At 35.1% G+C, this 26,992-nt stretch overlaps 1 pseudogene across 1 annotated transcript in view; it reads left to right on the top strand.

The window, feature by feature from the left end:
* Positions 1–4,666: 4,666 nt before the first annotated feature.
* LOC149551088 (ammonium transporter 3 member 1-like) overlaps positions 4,667–26,992 on the top strand; it is a 51,244-nt pseudogene continuing 28,918 nt past the window's right edge. The window contains exons 1-2 of the transcript XR_016353451.1: positions 4,667–4,769; positions 6,130–6,410. The product of XR_016353451.1 is annotated as an ammonium transporter 3 member 1-like (transcript). The remainder of the gene's footprint in view (positions 4,770–6,129; positions 6,411–26,992) is intronic.

The raw sequence follows: 26,992 nt of genomic DNA, 5'->3' as shown, positions 1-26,992 counted from the left end.
TATCTGCCAGACATAATGCCCTATTATGCCATTTGTTAAGTTTCTTATCAATCTTCTCTTTAACTCATGACCACATGTCTTTGAGGGCAGGTTCCACTGAGAAAGGGATACTAAGATATCTAATGATCTTATTGGGACCTCCCCATTGAAAATTGTAGTGAGAAAACCAATTCGAGGGCTACACATCCCAGCCCAAACAAACTGATTTAGCTTGAGATATTTTAGCCCTAGATATAGAACAAAAAATAATAATTTTATATTGCAAGGCATTAAAATTACTTTCTAAAAGCTCAAAGAACAATGTAGTATCATCCGCAAATTGGCAATTGATGAGCTCATCATCATTAGGCAAATAGATACCTCTAACATTAGGAGATAAAGAATTATCTCTGAGAATATAAAAAAGAGCCTCTGAAGCAATCACAAAAAGAGATGGTGCCAGAGGGCACCCTTGTCTAATGGATCTCCCTAGAGAAAAATGACCAGAGATAACACCATTAACTTCAACCTAAGCAGAAGCATCGCTAAGAAGCACCTACACAATATTACAAAAGGAGGGAGGGAAACCAAAGGCCTCTAACATCATAAGAATAAACCTCCATTCAAACCTATCATAAGCCTTCTCAAAATCCAAAAGAAGCATGGTTGAGTTTTGGTGTGAGCATTTAGACCACTCCTTGGCTCCCCAACTAGTTATTAGATTCTTGAGAATATATCTACCCTTGATGAAACCAGTTTGGGTAGAGTTAACAAATTTAGGAAAAATATTGACTAACCTAAGAGCCATAATTTTAGCCAAAATCTTATATGACACATTAAGAAGGGTAATCGGCCGCCAATTCCTAATGAGGGTCTTATCTCCATCTTTGGGAAGGAGCTTAATGATCCTATCCCAAGGAGCCAATAGACAAAGCTTTAGAGTATAAGTCATGAAGATCCTTACATATCAAACTAATATTGAATTTATAGAACTCAATAGGAAAACCATCAGGGCCCGAGGGCTTATCATTATTGATAGCCTTGATAGCTCCCTCAATCTCCTCGATAGAGATATCTTTAGCAAGCACAGCAATATCATCCGAGCCCAACTTTTTAAGAATAAGCATTTTGCATTTATTTCTTAAAGACTCGGCCTTAGAGGAGTCCTCTAAAGTAAAAAGAATCTTGTAATAATCAACAAAAGCTTGAATAATAATCTCAAGGTCTGAAATGTCTTAATTATCAATCAAGAGTCTATCAATGGACTCTTTAATATGTTTATGTTTAAGAAGATTGAAGAAAAATTCTGAACCCTTGTCCCCATGTTGGAGCCAATGGGCTCTAGATCTAATCCTGGCTACTTGAATCCTAATTTGTTGATGCTTCCTAAGAGCATCTTTGGCAGCCATAACTTAGGAGAGAAGATCCATATTGGAGGAATCTCTTTGGATGTTGTTCTCCGCTATTTGCAATTCAGAAGATAATTATCTTTCAACAAACCTGTAATCCTTAGCCTTCTTTTGACCAATGGTTTGAAGAAAAATCCTCCATGAAGAAAGGTTATTTTTCCATCTATCAAGATGGGATAGGTGTTGAAGGTTAATTTTATTGATACCTCTAATAATCTGCACAGTAGCAAGAACATCTTCATCCATGAGGAAACTGGTGTTTAAGATGAATTTACTACTTCTAGACTTGTGTTGAAGGGGATTAATGCTAAAATTAACCTTAGTCAAAATAGGGTGATGATCTGAAAAAGTGGTGGCAATAACCCGAACAATATTTCAAGAGATGTTAGGAGGAAAAGAGAAAAAATACTTATTGGCATAAAACCTATCAAGCCTAGAATAAATCCTAGCATTGCTCTACTGAAAATTGCACCAAGTGTGCCATAATCTAGGGTTGGTTTTCATGTTACTAGCAATAAGATCAAAAAGATAGTTAGAATTTTTCATTATCCTTCCAATGAAAGGGAATGCCCCCCAACTTATCATCCTGAGATTCAACCATGTTGAAATCTCCACCAAAAAGCCAAGGCATATTTGGGAGGCCTATAAGCCATTTTCAAAGCTCAATTCTTTCCTTAGGGTCATTTGAAGCATAAATAGCATAGACCCCGAAGGTCTTGTCATCATACTGCAAAGTAACCCATATTGCTCTCTGACAAGGAGAACATCCATTATTAGAAATATGTTTTTCCTATTTATTACTGATAAGTAGGGCGATTCCTCCTCTACCTCTCTCATGGTTAGTGCAAAACTTAATAGCATCTTTCCAAATAAAATTGAGATTGGACTCCAAAGTGAATCCCACAGACTTAACTTCTTGCATCATAAAGAAGTATATAGAATGCAGAGAATTTTACAATCGCTTGATAACAAATTTTCTATCAGGGGACTCTAAACCCCTCACATTCCAAGATAGGCAATTCATTGAGACAAAATGTTAGAGGTGGAGCACGCATTACCCTCTTGATCAACTAGGGCGAAAAAAATATTTGAGGACTCTCCTGGTTTAGGCACAGATGGCTTATTTTTTGAACCATATGGTCTTCCTCTTTGCCTAGCAGTAGGAGAGTTGGTGTTAACATTGTCTTCAATTTCTGCTAGAGAATCAACATCCATGCATTGCCCATTATTAGACTTCAGGGGAACAGGAGCAGTCGGAATAATTTCAAATATTTATTAATAATTTTTAATTTAAATAACTTAATATTTACTAAAATATTTTAAATAGATTAATAAATATTATTTATTTAAATTAGATTTATCAAATATGAAAAAAAAATCAAAATAACCCATCAAAAACTCTATTATGATAAATTAATAAGAGAAATACAACAACAAAAAAATATGTCTAAGAAATATTCTATTGACTAAATAAATTATAGAAACTAAAAAATAATATTTAAAGAAAAAATTAAACTAATATAAAAATAAATTAAAATAATTAAAAAACTAAAATCTAAATCAATTTTAAAATTCAAAAGTTAACTGAATAGATGTGGAGATTACAACTAATAAATAGAAAAAGAAAAACAATAGTTTAAAGTGAAGATAACAACTAATAAATATCAAAACAAGAGTTAAAAGTAGAGGGAGATAAAAACTGGCTGGTAAATAATTAATGGGAAGGATTTTCAATTTACTAGCCAAACTCTTGCAAATTTTTGTACATGCAATGAGTGTGCCGATAGCAAATGAGATTTAAGAGAAAAATTGTAGAATGTACATTAAATAATGTAAATATAAGTTTTTAAAAATGAAAGTACAAAAATAAAAAAAAGTAGAAGATTAAAACATAGATATAAAATTTATAATGGTTGAGAAATTTGAATATTGCTTGAGAAACGTGTTCAATAATTTCAATATTTCACAATTAAATTCAATTTATCAAATATGAAAAAAAAATCATTTAAAAAAAAAAATAGTGACATCTCTAACAAATATTCTATTGACTAAATAAATTATTGAAATTGAAAAAACAATGTTTAAAGAAAAAATTAAACTACTAAGTAATTTAAAAATTAAAAACTAAATCAATTTAAAAGATCAAAAGTTTAATAAATAGATATCACAACATAATCTAATGTGGAAAGTAATTATTTTTTAAATAAATAAGAAAAGAAAACAATAGTTAAATGTGGATATTTAAATTATAATCTTATGTGAACAAATTAGATTAATAATAATTTTAAATTTAAATAACATTATATTTACTAAAATCTTTTGAATAGATTAATAAATATTATTTATTTAAATTAAATTTATCAAATGTGAAAAAAATAATCATTTAAAAAAACCATCAAAATTTCTATTATAAAAAATTAATAAGAGAAACACCAAAAAATAATATGTCTAATAAATATTCTATTGACTAAATAAATTATAGAATCTAAAAAATAATATTTAAAGAAAAAATTAAACTAATATAAAAAAAAAATTAAAATAATTTAAAATCTAAAATCTAAATCAATTTTAAAAATCAAAAAGTTAACTGAATAGATCACAACATGAGCTAATGTAGAGATTACAACTAATAAATAGGAGAAAAAAAAACAATAATTAAAATGTGGAGATCACAACTAATAAATAGAAAAAAAAAAAAAGGTTAAAAATGGAGATAACAACTAATAAATATCAAAACAAGAATTAAAAGTGGAGGGAGATAAAAACTGGCCGGCAAATAATTAACATTAACCGGAAGGATTTTCAATTTTCTGACAAAACTTTTGCAAATTCTCTGTATAAAATTTAATCTCCGAAAAAATTTTAATTTCTCACAAATAGCCTATCGGCTAAATTATCAATTTATTTCATGTTACAAATTTTCTATGTCATATACTATTAAAAAATGCAAAACGGTCAATAGGAACCATCAAAATTCATGTAGAAATATACAGGCTGAACTTGCTTTAATTTCTAAAAAGGCAGAAAGATAAGTTTGTGATAATTCTTTGTAAGAAGGCAGAAAGAAAGATACGCTTGTGTGATTATTCTGATAATTCTTTCTTTCGCTTTAACATACGTTCGTATATCTTAAAAGGGGAAAAAAGAATTATTAGAAGTGGCTTTAGTTTTAGTGAACTGGCTTTACTTTTAGTGACCTGTAAAAATTTGAAGAATTGATTCGAGGTCGACTTGTAGAGTATATCAGTTGTAATGTAAACTGTATGTAGGAACGTTGGGAAATTTGGGAAACCTTAGTATATCTATCTATCGCGTAAAATCTACATCTGCCTCTACCTTAGCTCTGTTTTCTGGAGTCTCTGAGCATCTTTGGCATTTCAGGTTCGGAACAGTTTTCCTACATCTCTCCTCTCCCTTCCATTTTTCCTGTCTTGAGGCCGAAGTTACTTATTTGCAAGTCTCAACAGAGGACATTGGGATATGTATTCTAGGAATCAAAAAGTTAATTTGTTCTCTTTTTTTTCTTGAGCTCAAATTCAGTGATTTGTAAGTTTCTAACAGAGGAGATTGGTTCATGTATTTTGGGATAAATTCAGTGGTGCTATATGTTGCTGCAATTAGCTTCAAATTCAGTTTTAGTATATAATGTGAGTTTGCATTAGTTAGATTGGATTTGGCCACACTCCCAATTCTTAGCAAATCTGTTTGCCTTGCCTTATTCCCAATTGGGAGAAAACAATCTCCATGGGCTGCATTCCTCTGGAATTGTTCATGCTCAATCTGACAAAACTTACTCAGGTTTAATATGATAACGGCTCAAGGCATAGGTATATCTGTAAACCAACTTACTGGTGTCATTTCAAAATATCTAGGAACTGCAAAGCATTAGAGCGACTAAATTTGTCCCACAACGGCTTTGTAGGCTCAAGATCAGATTCACTCCCCGAATTATAAAATATATAAGAAAAATGGATCTTTCTTTCAATGATTTGTCAGGCTGTAGAATCTCAAACAATGACAAGAAACACAGAAAATACAGATACACAATTCAATTGATACGCACACACAAGAATTTAATATATAGTTTGTGGCCCCGTCCACATTTGCCCAGAAAAAAAAACAAAAGAAATTAATCTATTTTTAATGGGGAGATTACATAATGCCTCTTTATGAAGTCTTTCAATTCCTTGCAGGCATTACATGGACTTCCCTGTTTTGGAGCAGAGCACTCTGTTTTTTATTAGATGTTTTCTAGTTTGTTTTATATTAATTCTTGATTCTTGTAAGAGGGCAGCATACAGCATCCTGTGTATTTTAATAAAAAAGAGAGAGAAAATGGCGAGTACATAGAAAGACTTATTTGCGATTTTTCCTTTCTTGAGCTCAGATTTAGTGGTTTGTAAATTTTAACAGAGGAGATTGAGAAATGTATTCTTGGAACCAATAGCAATTTGCTTCAAATTCCTTGGTGCAAATTTAAGTACTTTTAAGTTTACTAGATTTTCTTTAATCGAAATCCTCAATTTTGTAGCTCCGTAATTTTGATTTGATTGCCTTTTTCTAATTTCGAGCATAGAAATTTGAAATTTTGTGATATTCTGTGTTGATTTATGTTCTGCTGTACTCTCCTAAACATTCTGTAGTAGGCCCTTCGGTGTGGGAATCGGTAGAAAATCATGTTTTATGAAGATAAATATCATACATGAATTTTCTCACAGGATTTGAATTAAATTCTTAGCAGCCATGGCGAACACGGAGCCGATTCCCCACCGTAATGGCACACCGGTACCAGACATGGTTTTCTTTAACAAAGGAGAACCCCAAAATGCAACGCAAATGATATCTGCAGCTCCATCACAAAGTGCAAGCCAAATGATATATGCAGCTCTTGTATTGGTAGCTATATCTTTGGTCGCTTTGGATATGATGCCAGATCTTGATTTCCTCTATCGAATCATTATGAAGAAGAAATGGGCTGTTCCTACTGCATTTGTAGCTATTTTGATCTGTTGGCTGACTTGGGTCTAGATAAATTGGGAAGAAATAAAGTTTGGAAAAATAAGTCAGTTTTGACTATTTAACATTTTTAGCATAGGAATCAAGTCTTAGTGTGTGATGTTTAAGTTGTTCTAAGAAAGGAGTATGAAGATATAAAGTATGATTTCTCTTCTCATGTATGTTGTGAAATATGTTCATACCAATTTTTGTTAGTACTATGATCACCTTTCTTTGGTGAATGAATTTTATACATTAGTGTCATCTAGAAGGCATGGATTGAAATTGCTTTGTATAAGGTCATCAAAAAATTATTCTAAATATATTGAAGGAACTATGTTTAAAAGGTCGTGTTTACATTTTTTTATGATGTTCATATGAAAAGTATTTCATCCACGCCTATGAGGGAAAGTTTCAATTTGTGTAGTTAGGCTCAAATATGCAAACACTAGGAGGTTTGCACATAATACATATCAAAGGATAAACGAGAAATTGAAAACACAAGATTTTCTTCATAACATCAAATTAAAACTAAAATAAGTGCATTTGTAAAGGTGTGTTTGATTTGCTCTATTTTATAGATATGGACATGCTCTCTCTAAACACAAGATTTTCTTCATAACATCAAATTAAACTAAAATAAGTGTATTTATAAAGATGTGTTTGATTTGCTCTATTTTATAGATATAGACGTGCTCTCTCTAAACACAAGAAAACAAATCTCCAAATGACTTTTGTTTGATAATGGGTAGAAGCTACAAATGTAAACCAATGGATGGAGGAAGCATTCAAGAGCTACTATGAAGAACTAGTCTCGAACTTCCAACATTGAATATTGATATAGAATCAATATTAAAGCTATGAATGATATGCAATTAAGAACTAGATATGATTCATATATACCAAATTGAAGACAAGAATTTCTATGATAGTACTAAAATTGCTCTAGAAAACTAAGATAATAATAATGTGATTCTAAGAGAGATCATTTCCTCTTGGCAAGGGCTCTATTTGTAGGTTTTTGGAGCAAGTTGAGGGGCTTGGATGAGGTGGCACCTTTATGTCATCCACATAGGAGACACATGGGTAAGGATAATAGCATGTAAAAGGAAAACTATTCACATCATGTGTGAGTAACTTGGGATGGTGACTTGTCAATGACAAGTGAGGACAAGGGTGTAAGAAAGTGGAGGCTCAAGATTTGGAACACGAAAGGGGAGACAAGTGTAAGAGAAAGACTTCCATTTGAGGTAATGAGCATGCGCCCCCTTTTCAGTATGGTGGTGTGAGCAACCACTTAGTGCTAAGAGGGTTAGGAATCACCTTTTAATAATGATTAGTGAGTGATTAGTAAAAGTATTAGGCTTACTGGGTGAGGTGATGGGTGTAGGTTCAAATCTATAATCACCCAAAATTTTAATCATTATATTTTATTTTTATCATTTGTCATTATTTGTAAAATTTGTTTGACAATAAATCCTCAAAAATAAATTTACATTAGGTGTAGTACTGGGTTTCACAATCTTCTAAGTCAAATTCACCATTGCAAACACTTCTACAAGAGATAAATATTTCATTATAGTGTGATGATAAATAATCTACAAAATCTATACTTATCGTGTGATGATTAATAATCTACAAAATATATACCTATATACATGAGAGAAAGTTGAGAGCATATATTAGATGTGAGGTTAGGTACAACTATCTGCCAACTACTTGAAATGAGAAATGATAAAATATACATAACATTAATCAAAAAATAGTATTGACAAAAATGGTATGTTTTCATATTACTCATGAATATCCATTGTCACAAACTTCAATTATCAGACTTTTCAATCCTTGCCACTCTCCCTCTTCAAATCCTTCTACACTCTACAGCGTATCACACCTACAACCATTTATCTTGCAAAATTTCTTGCTCTTCTTGTGGAGGGTTTTCATTTTGATTTTGTTGATCAGGTTGGGGATTTGGTTGCGAACATTTTGAAATAACACTTTTTGACCACTTTGCCCTCAACAACAAAGTATTTCTCTCTTCATGTGTAATAGCTTGGTCATGTGCAAATTCTTGGTCAACTCAAAAAAAAAACATAAAACTTAATGCTCATCTGGATAAAAATGTGTGTAGGCTCGGTGGTGTTGTTTTACAAGCTGGAAAAAGAAAGCGTTTGGTAAAGGTCAAACCATACTATTGTTAGTGATTGAACTTGATCCTTTCTGTCTATCGTCTAAAAGGAAGTGCATTTTGTGTGATGGGAAAGATAACGATATGATAAAAGAATAAGGTACTTTTCAATGAGTTGTGTGACAGTTAGCCGTTGCCCTACATTTGTCTTATCAATAATGTATACAATATAGAATCTCATCAATTTGCCTTTTGAAAAAGTGGCGCAGATGATACTATTAGTGACTAAATTATTTATGATAGCAAGTCTCCCAATTGCTATTAACCCTTGTTTTGTTTTCCATATTTTACATTATTCGCTGCAGATATATTCAAGGAAAGTGGCTTACACGTAGCAACATTATTGGATTCAACAAGCTTGTAAATAACATGTTTTTAACCTCCTTTCTCACTTCTCTAATTTGTTTAAATACCCATATTGATCTCATAGAAGTACTCTCTAATGTAACACTCTTTATAGATAACCGTGTTACTCTAATGTAACATCATGTAAATGTACTAAACGCACATTTTTAAATACATATGTTTAAATACAATTTCACACTAACTTTCTAAGGACAATATTAATTTTTTTGTAATTATGTAAGACAAAGTTAATACTTAGTTAACTGTCCATAACTCTTCGACATACACTTGCAAAGGACGACTTTCACAAGCTAATGGAATCAACGTGCATGTTAAATACGAACATGACTATCCTCCCTACAAACTGTACAGTTGACCAATTTTCAAAAAATCGAAAACATCATGGATTTTTCTAAAAATTTCAGTATTTGATTTTCATGATCTGCGTAATTTGTAGTAAAAAACAACAAAAAAATTGGAAAAAAAAGTTTGACTTTGTTTTGTCTTTAGTGCATTTTGTCTGGAGATTAGCTTGTGTCGTTAAATATGATTAGGAAGACAAGTTATTGCTTTAATATTTTAAGACACTTTGACTAGCTTTTCCCACCCATTGTATTATATGAGTAATAATGGGTGGTGTTTAGTGGGTATTGCTATGGTGTTTGAATAAGGATTTAAGTACAAAGTTTTCTTACATGCCTAAGATTGAGGATTGAGATAACGATGATAAGTAAAAGATAGTGCCATTAAATGGTGATTTGAGTTGGCAATTCAATGATTTAAGTTGAAGACTTTGATGAGTCACATAGAGATTGAACTACGCTGGTGATTATTGAAGGATGGTTGATGAACGTAGAGAAATGGTGTCCTTTTGTGGTAAATCTATGGTTCATATAAAATGATCTATGATAATCTTTTTATCTTTTTTATAATAACTGATGATGGTAAAGTGATTTACTTAAATAAAATCTTTAAGACAAATTGAAACATTTTGGTGTGTACGATGAAAAGTAATAGTAAGATATTGTGAATGTTATCTTTTTAGTGCTAGGATTAAATTTTTGAAAGACCAACATTCAACCACAAGTATGATCATATTTACAGACATATGTTCATTGTGACATGTTGCAAAATAAGCTAATGCATACTAGGGTAGATAAGTTCTAAACAAAGGGACTTGGAACAATGAAGTGTTGGATTAGGTCTTGGGTCCATGGTTATATCAAAGAATCCAATTATGTGATAAAATCATGTATCAAACTATGAACAATAACTTGATGTTAATGAGAGGAGAATGTGTAAAGAATGCACATTTTCCTCCTTTAAATTTGCCCCATCTTTGGTGTGAGGTGAAGATTTTAAGGTAACTAACACTTGAAAATTTCAATCTAATTTGAAATATGTGGCCAAGGCCTTAACTATTATATTTCATCGTCAAATCATCAAATGGATTTGTATAAATTGTTATGTCACATGTCTTTACATCCAAAAATTGGTTTGTTCTAACAAATAGGTATTCACACCTAGAAAATGACAAGCTCCTTGGTCAACATAAATAGTAAAGAACTAAGAAACTCTAAATGTAGGCTAATTTATGTAGAAACAAATACAATTTCTAAAACCAAAGTTGTTACCTCTGCTTGTTACCTCCTTTCTCACTTCTCTAATTTATCACCTAGTACTGATTTTTTAATTTCTTAGTTTAATGCATATTTAGTTGAATTTACATATAAAATTAAAACTAATACTATTAAAGGCAAGTACTAAGCCACTACGTAGCACTTGTCTTATTAGTTTCTTTTCAAAAGTTAGTAATGGTTAATATCTTGAATGAGATTATTAAATAATTTCTAAAAGTAAAATTTAAATATTTAGATAGGATTATTTCTAAGAGTAAATTTAGATTATCTTTAATGATTTTATTATTATTTTAACTATGATTTTTCTATTTATTTTGCTTTAGATCAAATTTGGCTCCAAAAAAATAGTTTAAGTTCTTATTTGTTTGGGTAAGATTGCTCTAATATTTTTTAAATTGTTGTATAATCCAATATTTATTTAATGTCTTATACATTTTAAAAATAATTATTGTATAATCTAATATTTATTTAATTTCTTATATATTTTTAAAAATATCTTATTATTTATAAAGAATGAGTAATTTAGTTTTATGAAATAACTTTTTGATTTATATAATTTTATGATTTGTTTTTTAAATTATTTATCAACAAAGTCATGTTATGTTTCAAGTCTAGACTAAGAGAGAGATCTACAGGGAGATCTAGCAATAGAAAGAGGGAGATATAGAAGGGGGAAGAGTGAGAGAGAAAGAGGCAAGCAAACAATGATATAAAGGAAGACAAAGATGAAAACAAAGATGAAGGCAAAGATGGAGATGGAGGAGAGGAATAAGTAGAGAAGAAAAGGGATAGATAAAGAGAGACGGGTAGATAGAAATAGTATATATATATATATATATATATATATATATATATATATATATATATATATATATATATATATATATATATATATATATATATATATATATATATATATATATATGTATGTATGTATGTATGTATGTATGCATGTATGTATGTATGCATGTATGTATGTATGTATGTATGTATGTCCAGACATAAGGAAATATCCAGAGAGAGAGGGAAGGGGGATGAAAGATGGAGATGTAAGGATTTAAAGGTATAGGATGGGATGAGGGAGAGAGATCGACGGACAGAGAGTGAGAGATGTGTCTAGAGATGGAGAGGTGTGAGGAAGATAGAGGGAAGAGAGTGGTAGATGTGTGTAGAGATGGAGGGGTAAGAAGAAGATAGAGATAGAGATGAATATATAGGGAGAGATAGAAAGAGATATAGATGGTGCTATATATTGATATATAGATAAGGAGATATAGAGAGTAATTGTAATTTGTACTTGTATTATGGATATACAAAGAAGAAAATCTTTCAGTCCAATTGTGAGGGATATTAGTGTCATTATAGGTGGTCCACTTAAAAACCTTACAATTATCACAAATGTTGCAACTAAGTTTCCACATGCTATGATTTTGGGTTATAGAGCCATACCCAATCAAGAAAGATAACACAGACAAAGGATTCACATACAAATAATGTGTGGTCAAGCGTAATTGCATGAGTATGTTTACCTGGACTAAAATTGTGCTCAACCTCCTTGTTTCTAAACCATAGCCACTAGCTCTTCATAGTTTGCTTCTACCCATCATCCTCTTCTCTAAGCTAGATGACAATGACTAAAGAATTCAAAAAACCCCTTACTTATACCCAACTAAGTGACAAGTCAACCTAGTAGGTTACAAAATTAAATAAACCCTTACATTAAATTCATATTTAAGCCACAGGTCAGCTTACAACAAATATTAAATACAAAGTGTTAACCCTCGCATTAACCCGCAATAACCCCATGAAAATACTTAGGACAAGCCCCCAAGTTTACAACCATGACTAAATGCACATAGGAGAGATAACCAAGAGCCCACATAGGCACACAAAACTCCCAAATCGATCCACATCACGATCACATGCTACATGCACCAAAATGATCGAGAAAACTTGCAAGAACTCCAGTCAGCACCAACACACTACCAAGTGTGAGAAAACTCCCAAGCATTATCAAGCAACCAATACATGTTGAGCACAACAGAGAGTGTCAAGAAATGATATCTTCCAAGCTCTTTAGTGACCAAGCCCCTTCAATGACTGAGCACCTCAACCAACACTACTTTCAATAGCGACTGAGTACCACTCTTTGGTGACCGAGTCCACAAATCCAAAGCCAAACAACTCCAACATGTAAGATTGCAAGCAAGCCTAGGATGCTCCTACATCAGACACCCTAGGTTTGAAAAGATGTTCTAGTAGCTAGAAGAACATCTTCTAGGAGTCAACACATAAATACCAAATTGGTTCTTCACATACATATCCTCCAAGTCTTCAACTTGTACACTCTTTCATTCACTCTTCTTTATCTTCTTCACATCCATATTTGGTGTGTCATTGGTCTACTTTCCATGCTAATCTCCAATCTTCTTAGAATCCTTCAACTCAAATTAGCTACCAATACTTAGGTTCCTTCTACCGAGATCTTCATTCTGTAAAGGAATTAGAGAATGTTTCTTGCCACCTTTCACAATTGAAAACAAATTCTTCACACAATCATGCACAACCTTGCAATCATACCGCCAAGGTCTACCAAGCAACACATGAAAAATGTCCATGTCCACAATATCACACAACACTTGATCCTTATACTACCTAATATGGAAATCAACAAGGCATTGTTCCCTAGCTTCCAAAGCATGCTCACCTTGCAACCAACCAATCCTATAAGGATAAGGATGTCTCATTCTCTTCAAACCAAGTTTCTGAACCATCTCCTCAACAACAAGGTTATCACTACTACCACCATCCACAATCACATTACAAACTTTACCGCCAAACTTACAACTAATCCTGAACAAATTAGTCCTCTGACAAGAATAAAGTTTCCTATGACCAACCAGTATTTGCCTAGCTAGTAAACTTTCTCCTTGTTCAGGTTGACTGCCTCGATCCTCAACCTCATTCACAACAACAATTCTTCTATCACCAACCATAGGACATTCATAGAAATCTATGCCCTACATCTCCACATTTGTAGCAAGTATCCTTAAAATCATCTCTATCCGTCCTTCTCTTCTTATCAACAGGTTTTGGTTCATCTTCATCATGGGTTTAGCTTTTGTCAAGCTATCTTGCTTCTCTTTCCCTCTAGTACTACCTTGAATTTTCCTCTTGAACTTATCTTCTGCCTTTAGGGCATAATGATAAGAATCCTCAACCAAATCAATCTTCAACATACCAACCTCATCTTGGATATTGAATCTCAAACCATTAATGTACCAAGATACCTTCTCCTTTGACAATTCTCTATGCCCAGACTAAATAGTCAACTTGTAGAACTCCTCAATGTAATCTTTCACAGTCATATCCTTTTGCTTCGGATTCTGCAACTCTTAAAAAAATCAAGTTCATAATCAGTAGGAACGAACTTATCCTTCAGTTTAGTCACCATTAATCTCCATCTAGAGATATTTATGTCACCTTCCTCCTCTCTATCTCTTTGTAGTTCTTTCCACCAAAGAGTAATATGTCCTTTCAACTTATTTTGTGCCAACCTTACTCAGAGTGGATCCTTGATATCCTCAATCTTGAAGTAGTCTTCCAATTGACCAATCCAATTGATTAGGTCTTTAGGATTCAAAGTATCTAAGAAATTAGATGTTAGAAATGTTTTAGAATAACTGATTGGGGTGGGGTGAATTAGTTATTCAAGGTCTAAATGTCCTAATAAAACTTTTTCAAGTAAAGTGATCCCATTAAACTATTCGTGCATCCAAGCTAAACTTTTCTACTTAGCAAGTTACTGAAAATCAATATGCAAGAATAACACATGAAGAATCAACACATAACACAGTGATTTACATGGAAACCCAATTTGGAAAAAACCACTAGTAACATGCTACTCAGTTCTCACTCTTCTGAAGTGATGCCTTGTTAAAGGCTACAACACGCTGTTAAATGTGACCTAGTTAAAGGATTTAACCACCCTGTTAGAAGTGGGCCTGGTTAGAGGACTTTTAGAATATTCACTTGGAATACCACCCAGTTAAAGGATTTACAAATGGATGTTAAACCAAACTAAGTCCATAGGATTTTACCCTAACCAGTACAATTGTTAGAGAGAAATAATAAGGGCTTTTGACCAAATACAACTCACAACTTAACTTGTAGATTTTAGATCTCTATTCAACTTACAATATTGCCTGGCTTTCAGTCTCTACAACTCTGATAGCTTGTCCTCCTTTCAAGCTTTGTCTCCTTGAGTCTCCATGCTCGATGTACCAATGTAATCTCTTATATGGCCACTTATCAAAGTAGAGTCTTTGTGCTTTGTTCCTTCCTCTCGATGCCTTCTCCTTGACACCCTTCAACAACTTCGCAACTTGGCACCTCAGCAACTCTAGCTTCTTGACATATGACTCCTTAAATAGAAGTCTTGAAAACTTTTCTTGCTCTTCATCTTCCTACTTTTAATTTTGGATCGAATGGATTAGGTAGGATTCAATGAATCTAACCCTTATCTTGTTCCTTCTAGAAACATCATGAAGAATCCTCTTGAATTCACCTAAAAATGGTTTACTTAAAATTTTGTGCCTCCAACTCATCATTCTTATCCTTCATCTAGTTCACAAAATTCAAGGTAACAAACTTGTCAGCTCAGATCTGGCAAATCTTTGACTTTTCAAATAATGCCGCAGCTTGGCACTATTGAAATTTTGGTGCTCGACACATATTGTGTTACTCAGCACCAACTAGGTTTTATTGATACTCAGCACCTACTATGGATTCACTTGGCATCCACTAATTTTTATTGATGCTCGGCACTTATTACTTTGCTCGGCTCCTTCTATATTACTTGGCACACACTAGATTTTGCATTTGCTTTGCACTAACTAAAAATCTGCTCAGCATGACCTAGCTTGCTTGGCACTCACTAATGAACTTATTCAAGCTTTGCAGATAGCCTTGTTACAACTTATACTTCTAATGTATCTAAGTGTGACCAACCTTTGTATCTTCAAGTGTATTATCAATACATCATTTTATCATTGTCTTAACTGATTCTTGTACTCCATTACAAAACCATAACTCAACCTTTCCCTTAGGTGCTTTGTTACATCTTGTTGATTAAATCATCTTCATCAATCAACTAAGTGATAGTACTTGGATCTTATAAGAAATTTTCATTCCAACAAATAGTAGGTTTGACATTAGTGACAAAACAATGATTGCAAACATTCTTTATCGACAATCTCCCTCTTTGCAAACAATATGATCTTTTTCAATTAGATTTCCAATAATCTCCCTCTTTGGCATTGATGGAAAACCAAACTAATCAACCAAGTTATAAAAATGCTAACTAGGTTAAAATAGTAAAAACAAATGCCAAAAAGAAATTTTGTTACTGTCAGTTTTCACATCTCCCTTTCTGATCTTTTATCCTAATTTCTTTGCTTTTGCTTCTCCCTCTTAGCTATTGTTTCCTTTCTCTTTCCTTTCTGATCAATTCCTGTATGACTCCCATGACTCCCTCTTTTCTATATCTTACTACTTTGATCAATTCTTCTCTTCTTAATTACTATTTCTCCCTCTGTATGTATTGATCAGTTTCTTCTATTTCTTCCTTTGTCCATTTGATTCTGTAGATTTGATCAGTTTTTGCTATTTCTCCCTCTTTGACAACAATGCCAAAGACATACTATTTCAGCATCTTATCATGCAGGTGTAACATTTGTAGGAACTCCAATTTCTCCCTCTATCACCTTACTTGTGACTTGTTTAAAATTTTAGTACTTTGATTACTTCAGGTAGAAACCTAAAGTGAGTGACCTCTGCATCAATTTGTAACATTTCATCATTCAACTCATTTGATGTAGGACAATCTTGTTGTTTCTCACATAGCCTTGGATAGGGGTATCACCCCTAACTTACCTCTAAGATACTCAAATGCATCTTTAGGTAATGCTTTTGTAAAGATGTCAGCAATTTGTTCCTTTGATCTTACATATTCCATTCTTGCTTATCTTCCACCAACTCTCTTACATAGTGATACTTAATTGCAATATGCTTTGTTTTGGCATGCATCATAGGATTCTTTGATATGTTGATGGCATTAGTGTTATCACAATAAAGTATCATAGGTTCAGTCACCTCTTCCTTCATACCTTGCAATAGATGTTTGATCCATACAATATTGGTGCAATTGATAGTAGCAGCAACATACTCAACTTCTACTATGGACTATGAGGTACAAATTTTCTTTTTGCTGGTCCAAGTGACTAATATTTTACCTAAGAAAAGTGCTCCTCCACTAGTGCTCTTTCTGTCATCAATATTACCTCCCTAGTCTGCATCAATGTATGCTTTCAACTCAAACTTTTCACTCCTCTTGTAGTATAAGCCAAAGTCATATGTTCCTATTAAGTACCTTAGTATTCTTTTTACTGCCATAAGATGATTTTCTCTTGGATTCACGAAAAATATTTCCACTATTCCAACAACTAATACAATGTCTGGTCTACTATGCACAACATACTACAACTTTCCAATCATTGATCTATACAATGTTTGATTCACTTCAGCTAACTCGTCATTTTTGGATAGCTTATGTCCTATTATCATTGGTAAAAGGACTAGCTTTGAATCTTCTAAATCAAATGTCTTGAGTATCTCCTTGATATATTTTGATTGAGTCACAAATATACCATGCTTTAATTGATGTACTTGTAATTCAACAAAGAATTTGATTTCTCCAAACATTGACATCTCAAACTCATGCTTCATTTGATTAGAAAAATATTTGCATAGAGCATCTTTTCCTCCAAATATTATATCATCAACAAAGATTTCAGATATTAGAATCTCTTTACCTTTTTCTGCCTTGATATATAGGTTGTTGTTGTCATATGTTCTCTCAAATCCTATCTTCACAAGATATTTGTGCAGTCTCTCATACCATGCTCTAGGTGCTTGCTTCAAACCATAGAGTACTTTATGCAGTTTGTAAACCATATCCTTGTTGTTGTCATCAACAAATCTCTCTAGTTTTTCTATGTAGACTTCCTCTTCCAATATACCATTCAGAAAAGAAGATTTTACATCCATTTGGTAGACTTTGAAACCCTTGTAGGCAGCATATGCAAGTAGTGTTCTCACTCCTTCCATTCTTGCAATAGAGGCAAATGTTTCCCCATAGCCTAGTCCTTCTTCTTGTGCATACCCTTTGCAGACTAGTCTGGCCTTATTTCTTGTGATCTCACCATTCTCATCAAGCTTGTTCCTAAACACCCATTTGGTACCAATCACATTTTTATCAGCTAGTCTTGGAACTAAGGTCAATGTTTTGTTCTTCTTTAACTGATCTATTTCTTCTTCCATAGCTTTATTCCAATCATCATCTTGTAGTTCATCTTTTACTATTTTAGGTTTAATATTGCTCAGCAGACATGATTCATTCTTTAGTTTGTTCCTTGTCATTATTGTAGCTTCCTTGTCACCAATGATTTGTTCTATAGGGTGATGTCTTCTCACATACTTGGATAGTCTTGGTTCTATCCTTCTTTCCATGTTTGATCTTTTAGCTTCAAAGTCACTAACCACATCTCTTTCTGGTATTTCATCATCTCTTCCTTGTGTATTGATTTTAGAATCAGAATGTGCATTTTCTTCATTCTGCAACTCAGCTTCTAAATGTAGCTCAACATTCACTAGTTGTGACTCGGCTAATACTAAGACTTGTTGCTGATTCCCAGCTTGATTGGTAGCTTCATCTTCAGTAGGCGTTCCTTCATAAAAGTATACAAAGGATTTTTATTCTTCTAGTTTCTTAGTTACATCAACCTAAGCTTCTACATGCTCATCAAAATTTACATTTGCACTTTCCACAATCTTGTTATTGTTAGTATTCAAACACTTATATGCTTTGCTTCTAGTGGAGTATCCAAGAAATATCCCTTCATCACTCTTTGCATCAAACTTGTCATTTCTAGTATCTTTAAGAATATAGCATTTACAACCAAATACTTTGAAATTGTTTACATTGGGTGAGTGACCATACCATAATTCAAAAGGTGTTGCATTTGTACCTTTCTTGACTTGTACTTGATTCAGGGTGTAGATAGCTGTACTTATAGCTTCTCTCCAATACTTCAGAGCAATATTTTTCTCCATCATTAAAGTTTTGGCATAGTCTATCACTGATCTATTCCTTCTCTCTGCAATGCCATTCTGAGGTGGAGTTCTTGGTGCTGATGTTTGTCTTTTAATTTCGTTGCCATTGCAAAACATCTCAAATTCTTTTGATGTGAACTCACTTCCTCTATCTAATCTTAGGCACTTCAAACTCTTTCCTATTTCTTTCTCAACCCTGGCCAAATACCACTTAAACATTCGAAATGCATTAGATTTTTGCTTTAAGAACATGGCAATCATCATCTTGGAGTAGTCATCAAAAAACAACATTATGTATATGTCTCCTTGGTACCTTTGTACTTCTATTGGGCCACATAAGTCTATATGGACTAGCTCTAATACTTCTTTGGAGGTGTAGGTTTTGCTTTTGAAACTTGACTTGGTCATCTTTCCTAGTTGACATTATTTGCACATTGTATTTTCAAGCTTCTTCAGTTTTGGCAAACCTCTGACTTTCTTCACTTTGCTGATACTAATCGGATTATCAAAGTTGACATGACATAGCCTTTTATGTCATAGCCACAAATCATCAAGTTTTACAATAAGGAATGTTGCATCTTCCATATCTAGGTAAACAAATTACTCCTAGTTTGGTCTCCTTTTGCTATCAGTGTCATAGATTTTGGCAGTTTTATTTTCAAATTCTATTTTGCAACCTATATTGCCTAATTGTGACACACTCAATAGATTGTAGTTTAATTGTTTAGCATAATATGCATTATCACATGAAATTTTCTTTGTAAGTTTAATAGAACCTTTTCCTTTGATTTGATATGGAGCATCATTTCTAAATCTAACACTATTTCCATCATATTGAGTAAAGGTAATAAACTTACTTTTATCTCTTGTCATGTGATGTGAGCATCCACTGTCTATGATCCACTTGTCATTTTTGTTTACACAAGTTACCAATGCTATTGCCTCATCTTCATTTGATTCATCCTTCATAGCTACATAGACTACCTCATCATCATTTTCATCAGAATCCTCTTCTTCAGCAATGTAGCACTTTTAACCTTTGTCTTTGTAATCTCTGCTATCATCTTCTCTTCTGTTCTTATTCTTGTTGCCTTCTCTATAATTCTTTATCTGTCTGCATCTTATAGCAATACGTCCTACTTCATTGCAATTAAAACATATGATAGGGGTAAGTGCACAAAGTTGTGGTACCAAAAGGGGGGTATAAGTGAACACCTTTTTCCTAAAATCTACAAATTTTGAACTTCAACAAGAATTTGAAGATAGTTATGCTCAAAATTTTAAGATATGAAAAAAACAAAAGTCGTAGTCCTTTGAATCTAGTTTCTAAACTACTAATTTTTTTTCAAAATGGTTTAGTTTTAGGTCCTCAAAAAAGGGGGTCACAAAAAATGGTACTGTTTATTCCAAAAAAACATAACATAGTACAAAGTTTGGCCCCCCTAAAATTTTAATTTTTTTTTGAAATTCTTTAATCGCTCTAGTCAAAAGTTACTTAACACTATGTAGTTTATCCCAGATTTTTTGAGTAATTTTATAATGTGTATTTTTTTTTTAATGAATTTTTTAACTAGACACATTCCAAAAATGTGAAATATCTGTGTGCTCCCCTAGAAATAATTGAAAACTAATCTAAAATCAAAACTTGTTTTTTTCAAAGTTTGTAGAATGGAGTCTAGTTTCTAAAAAACTAAGTTGTTGCAAAATTTGATAAACGAGCTAAAATCTATAGCCATACTAGTACATGGTGGTTTTTTTTAAAAAATGAACATACATTCAAAAGAAATTATAGATACAAGGTTTGAAATAGTTCAAATTAAAAATAAATTATATGGTTAGATAGCTAACACAAAGACCTATAATGCTATGTAACCTGATCTTATCGATACCCAACCACGAGGAATCTTGAAGGGGAGCACACAAGAAGAAATAATCATTTTTGGTATGTTTGCTGGAAAACACGTCTCAGACCTGTTCATAAACTCCAAACCTTTGGGTTGGATCTCCAAGGAAAAACCAAGCATTAGGCTTGGGTTTAAATAAGCTTTCAATAGCGCGTGCGCCCTATAGCGCACATGCGCTATAGTGCGCACACGCTATCTAAAAATGATTTCTCAGTAGCACGCGCATGCACTATTAAGACCTAAATTACATAAGAGAAATAGGTAGGGGAGGATAAGGGAATGGCCATGTGTGTGTGAGAGAGAGATAGAGAGAAAGTAGGGGATGGGAGAGGGGAGAGAGAAAGTGAGAAAGAGTACGGGTGGCAAAGAGAGTATAGGATGGGAGAGAGAGTAGGGGTGGCAGAGAGAGTACAAGTTGCAAGAGAGAGGAAGTGTGAGAGAGAGTATAGGTTGGGAGAGAGAGATTAAGAGTAGTGGATGAGGGCGAGAGAGAGTAGGCGATGGGAGAGAGAGTGGGAGAGGAAGAGTGAGAGAGAGGAGGATGGGAGTGCATGTGTGTGAAAGAGAGAGAGTATGGAATGGGAGAGGGGAAGACAAAGTAGCTCGAGAGAGAGTAGGGGATGGAAGAGAGAGTAGGTGATGGGAGAGGGAGTGGGAGAGGGAGAGAAAGTGGGGATAGAAATGTGTGTAAGAGAGAGTAGAGGGGGGGGGGAGAGAGAGAGAGAGAGTAGGCAGTGGGAGAGGGAGTGGGAGAGGGAGAGTGAGTGAGAGAAAAAGTAGGGGATGAAAGAGGAGAGAGGGGGGATGGGTGTGTGTGTGTGAAAGAGAGAGAGAGAGAGAAGGGAGAGAGAGATAGAGAGAGTAGGCAATGGCAGAGGGATGGGAGAGAGAGAGAGAGAGAGAGAGAGAGATAGTAGGCAGTGGGAGAGGGAGTGGGAGGGAGAGAGAGGTGGAATGGAAGTGTGTAAGAGATAGAGTAAGGGACAGGAGAGATTAGGTAGTGGGACAGGGACTACGAGCGAGACAGGGGGGGGAATGGGAATGTGTATTTATTTATAAGAGAGATAGAGTAAGAGATGGGAGAGAGTGTGAGAGTTTGAGAGAAAGTAGGAGGTGGCAGAGAGCTCGTACAGGATGGGGGCGAGAGAGAGAGATATATATATATATATATATATAGTAGGGATGGGAGAGATTGTGTGAGAGAGTAGGGGATGGAAGAGAGAGATTGAGAGTAGGGGATGGGAGAGAGAAAGTAGAGAGGGAGAGAGAGTACTTGAGAGAGAGAGAGATAGTAGGCGGTGCAAGAGGGAGTGGGAGAGGGAGAGAGAGGGGGATCGGAGAGTGTGACAAATCTAGAGAGTAGGGAATGAGAGAGGAGAGAGAGAGAGGGAGGATGGGAGTGTGCATGTAAGAGAGACAGAGTAGGGGATGGGAGAGAGTGTGAGAGAGTGTAGGTGGTGGTAAAGAGAGCTCGTACAAGATGGAGAGAGAGAGAGAGAGAGAGAGAGAGAGAGAGATTACAGGATGGGAGAGCATGAGAGAGAGAGATTACAGGATGGGAGAGCATGAGAGAGAGTAGGGGATGGGAGAGAGAGAGAGAGTGATAGTAAGGGATGGGAGAGAGAGAGAGTAGAGAGGAAGAAAGAAAACTTGAGAGAGAGAGAGAGAGAGATAGTAGGCGGTAGGAGAGGGAGTGGGAGAGGGAGAGGGAGAGAGATAGGGGGGATGGGAGTGTGTGTGACAAATGTGGAGAGTAGGGGATGGGAGAGAAGAAGAGTGGGGGGATAAGAGTGTGTGTATCTCTGAAAGAGAGAGAGTAGGGGATGGGAAAGAGTGTGAGAGTGTGAGAGTAGGGGGTGGCAGAGAGAGAGAGTACGACGATGGAGGAGAGAAAGTAGGCTGTGGGAGAGGGAAAGAGAGAGGGGGGATAGGAGCGTGTGTGTGTGTAAGAGAGATAGAGTAGGGGATGGGAGAGAGTGTGAGAGTGTGAGAGAGTATAGGATGGGAGAGGAGAGAGAGAGTAGGGGATGGGGGAAGAGAAAGTAGGCGGTGGGAGAGGGAGTGGGAGAGGGAGAGGGAGAGAGAGAGAGAGGTGGAATGGGAGTGTGTGTGATAGATGTAGAGAGTATGGGATGGGAGAGAAGAAGAGTGGGAGGATAAGAGTGTGTGTATCTGTGAAAGAGAGAGAGTAGGGGATGGGAGAGAGTGTGAGAGTGTGAGAGTAGGGGGTGGCAGAAAGAGAGTACGACAATGGGGGAGAGAAAGTAGGCAGTGGGAGAGGGAAAGAGAGAGGGGGGATGGGAGTGTGTGTGTGTAAGAGAGACATAGTAGGGGATGGGAGAGAGAGTGAGAGTAAGGGATGGGAGAGAGAAAGAGTAGAGAGGAAGAAAGAGAACTTGAGAGAGAGAGAGAGATAGTAAGCAGTAGGAGAGGGAGTGGGAGAGGGAGAGGGAGAGAGTGGGGGGATAAGAGTGTGTGTATCTATGAAAGAGAGAGAGTAGGGGATGGGAGAGAGTGTGAGAGTATGAGAGTAGGGGGTGGTAGAGAGAGAGAGAGAGTATGACGATGGGGGAGAGAAAGTAGGTAGTGGGAGAGGGATAGAGAGAGGGGTGATGGGAGTGTGTGTGTGAGAGAGAGACAAAGTAGGGGATGGGAGAGATTGTGAGTGTGAGAGAGTAGGGGATGGGAGAAGAGAGAGAGAGCAGGGGATGGGGGAGAGAAAGTAGGTGGTGGGAGAGGGAGAGAGAGAGGGGGGATGGGAGTGTGTCTGAGAGAGAGATAGAGTAGGGGATGGAAGAGAGTGTGAGTGTGAGAGAGTAGGGGATGGGAGAGGAGGGGGATGGGAGTTTGTGTGAGAGAGAGACAGAGTAGGGGATGGAAGAGAGTGTGAGTGTGAGAGAGTAGGGGATGGGAGAGGAGAGACAGAGCAGGGGATGAGGGAGAGAAAGTAGGTGGTGGGAGAGGGAGAGAGAGGGGGGATGGGAGTGTGTGAGAGAGAGAGATAGAGTAGGGGATGGAAGAGAGTGTGAGTGTGAGAGAGTAGGGGATGGGAGAGGAGAGAGAGAGAGTAGGGAAAGGGGGAGAGAAAGTAGGCGGTGGGAGAGGGAGAGAGGGAGGGGGAATGGGAGTGTGTGTGTGTAAGAGAGACAGAGTAGGGAATGGGAGAGAGTGTGAGAGCGAGTAGGTGGTGGTAGAGAGAGCTCGTACAAGATGGGAGAGAGAGAGTAGAGAGGGAGAGAGAGAAATTGAGAGAGAGAGATAGTAGGCAGTAGGAGAAGGAGAGGGAGAGGGAGAGAGATAGGGGGAATGGGAATGTGTGTAAGAGAGACAAAGTAGGGGATGGGAGAGGAGAGAGAGAGTAGGAGATGGGGGAGAGAAAGTAGGTGGTAGGAGAGGGAGAGGGAGAGAGATAGGGGGGATAAGAGAGTGTGTGAGAGATCTAAAGAGTCGAGGATGGGAGAGGAGAGAGGGTGAGAGAGGTAGAGAGAGTAGGTGGTGGGAGAGGGAGAGTGAGAGAGAGTAAAGGATGGGAGAGGGGAGAGAGAGTAGGAAGGGAGAGAGGGAGGGGATGGAAAAGAGAGTAGGAAGGATAGAAAGTAGGGAGGATGGGGAGTAGGGAGGATGGGGAGTGATGTGATTTTAGATAGTGCGTATGCACTATAGTGCATACGTGCTTTATAGTGTGTACACGCTATAGGGCGTACGTGCTATAGTGTGTATGCACTATCTCAAATCACCTAAAAATGGTAAAAAACCAACCTTGGGGCCCATTTCATCCATTTCTTGCTTTTGGTCTATTATGCACTCTGTTATTCCGACAAAAATCACGGGTTTCAACATAGAAAACACTATTTCAACACTTTTGGAAGTTAGCAAACACTAAATTCAATCATTGGATACATGATTTGAAGAGTTTTTGAATATTTCTTGTATAGAAAAGGTTAGTGCAATCCATTTTAAATATTGTTTGTCAATATATAGATACAAATTTGATTATAATTTGACATGTTATTTAATATATAGTGAATTCATTGAAAATTGTATGTTTGAATGAAATGTTATTTCGGAATGGTTAGAAATTTGACAAGTCGTTTGATATATATTGTGTATTCATTAAAATAATTATAATTTTTATATGTAATTGAATAATTTGTAATTTACACATTTTAAGTAATTCGGATGTTTGAATAATTTGACATGTAGAAATCATCATCATGCAAAGGAAGAAACCAAAGATTAAAAAAAATGAAAATAGGGAGAGAGATTTGGCAATTAAAAGAGATAAAATGAAATTACTACATGAACAAAGAAAATTACAAAGCAATAATGAAGAATTGACTTTCGAAGAGGATCAAGTACCACCAGTATAAAGAAACAAAGAGGAAGAATTAGAAAGACAAAGAGAACAAATGAGATTGTTACGCTCAAGAAGACAATTGAATTGTGAAGCTACACCATCCTCCAATGTTGGAGTCATATCATCCACTACACCATCTTCCAATGTTGGAGTACGATCTTCCAATGTTGAAGGCACATTATCCTCTCATGTAAAAGAGACACCGATTTGTAGATCCGACGATATACACACTCCATCATGTCATGTTGAAAGCACAACATCAACACATCAAGTAGGTGATATTCCATCTTTTACATCTTATTGCCAAGGCACATCATCTTCGGTTCAAGGTACGCAATACACTCAACCTTATATTGATGTTCAAAATGTTGAGAGAATTGAAGAGATTAGAACACCTTCTAGAATTCATTTTAGAAGACCAAAATATTTGATTGATATTGATACTAACATTTTGAAATCAATGCCCGACAAGATTAGCAAGCGTACTTGTCAAAAAAAATTTAATAGTATGTGAAGATTATTTTTTGAAGAATTAAATATTACAGGTCAATGCCAATTATTTGTTGAAATGATGAGAAATTTGAAATTTAGGCCTATCATGAAGATTCTTGGGCTAAGAACGATGGATGATTCAAATGAAAGAAATATTGTAAAGAATCTAATGAGTGCTTATGAAAAAGTGGGTTCTAAATCACGCACCAAAGATAGTAATATCACAAGATGAGTACTCACATCAAAAATAGTAAATAGGCAAATGAAGAAAGCTTGACTCATGAGAAAGACAAGCAAAACATTAAAAATTGGTAGAGGTACCCTAAGAAGAGCCATGCTAAGACGTGAGAGATTAGAAGATCCAACAAAAAATGAGTTATGGACATTTAGTGGTAGACTACTATGAAAGGATAAAGAAATTAGTGAAGCCTTGAAATCATTGATCGAAGATTTTTGAAAAAATAATACACGTGTTTCTCCTAATTAAAGAGATGTTGTAAGAAGGAGGATTGGTAGCCGAAATCGAGAGCCACATGCAAAACATTTTTTGGACTCAACTCAGACACAATTTTTTGCAAAATTTATTGGTATGTATCCTCAAATTCGAATAAGTCAAAGATTTTTTGAGATGGGTAAACTTTTTTATGTGAAGATAAATCTCACATGCACAACTTGTTGTTGTAGGATACATATTGAATTTTCTAACCATTTTGATGTTTTTAGGCATATATGCATAGTTTTGCATTCTCAGTTTGTTTTGCAGGATTGTGACATAAAAGAGCCACCAAGATCTTTAAGGGAATTCATATCCAACATTTTATGTGAAATAGGGGATGGCCAAAAATTTTACAAGACATCATGCTTGGATGGTACATGCTTATTTTGTGGTTCTTTGCAACTTTTATCAACTTGTCAACATATGGATAGTATGCATGCAATTGGAAATGAAATAGTAGATTATGAAAAATTCAAGACAGTGACATATGCTCTAAAAGATGGGAAACATGGTAAAAGATGTGATCTAGTCATTGAAAATATTCCAATGTATGAGTTCATGAAGATTTTTCGTGAAAGGATTATTTACAAATATGCAAGGCATACCCATAGAGCTCGATGGTTGGATTTGCAATTCAAGTTGTGCAAGGATACGTTTCCATTGGATACCATTGTTTCAGTTGTAGATTTTGCAAAGAACTACATACTACAACCACAAAATGAGGTGCAAGAAAAGTATTATACATCTCAACAGGTTTCCATATTTGTTCACATAACATTCATGCATTCACCTACAAGTACAGAGGATGATAGGAAGATTTTGAGGGAGTACCATTTTTACATCAGCAATGATCAATCACATTCTACGAAGTTCGTACATGGTTGTTTTCAACTATTTTATGCAGATTTGGCTAACAGGGGCATATCATATCGTCAGCACATTATTTGGTCAGACAATTGTGCATCTCAATTCAAAAATGCATGGATGTTCTATTGGTTGAGTAGGATGCACA

Source organism: Cupressus sempervirens, chromosome 6, assembly GCF_028749045.1.
Source record: "Cupressus sempervirens isolate cs-2001-9-10 chromosome 6, ASM2874904v1, whole genome shotgun sequence".
Lineage (NCBI taxonomy): Eukaryota > Viridiplantae > Streptophyta > Pinopsida > Cupressales > Cupressaceae > Cupressus > Cupressus sempervirens.
This window is presented reverse-complemented; position numbering and strand designations above follow the sequence as displayed.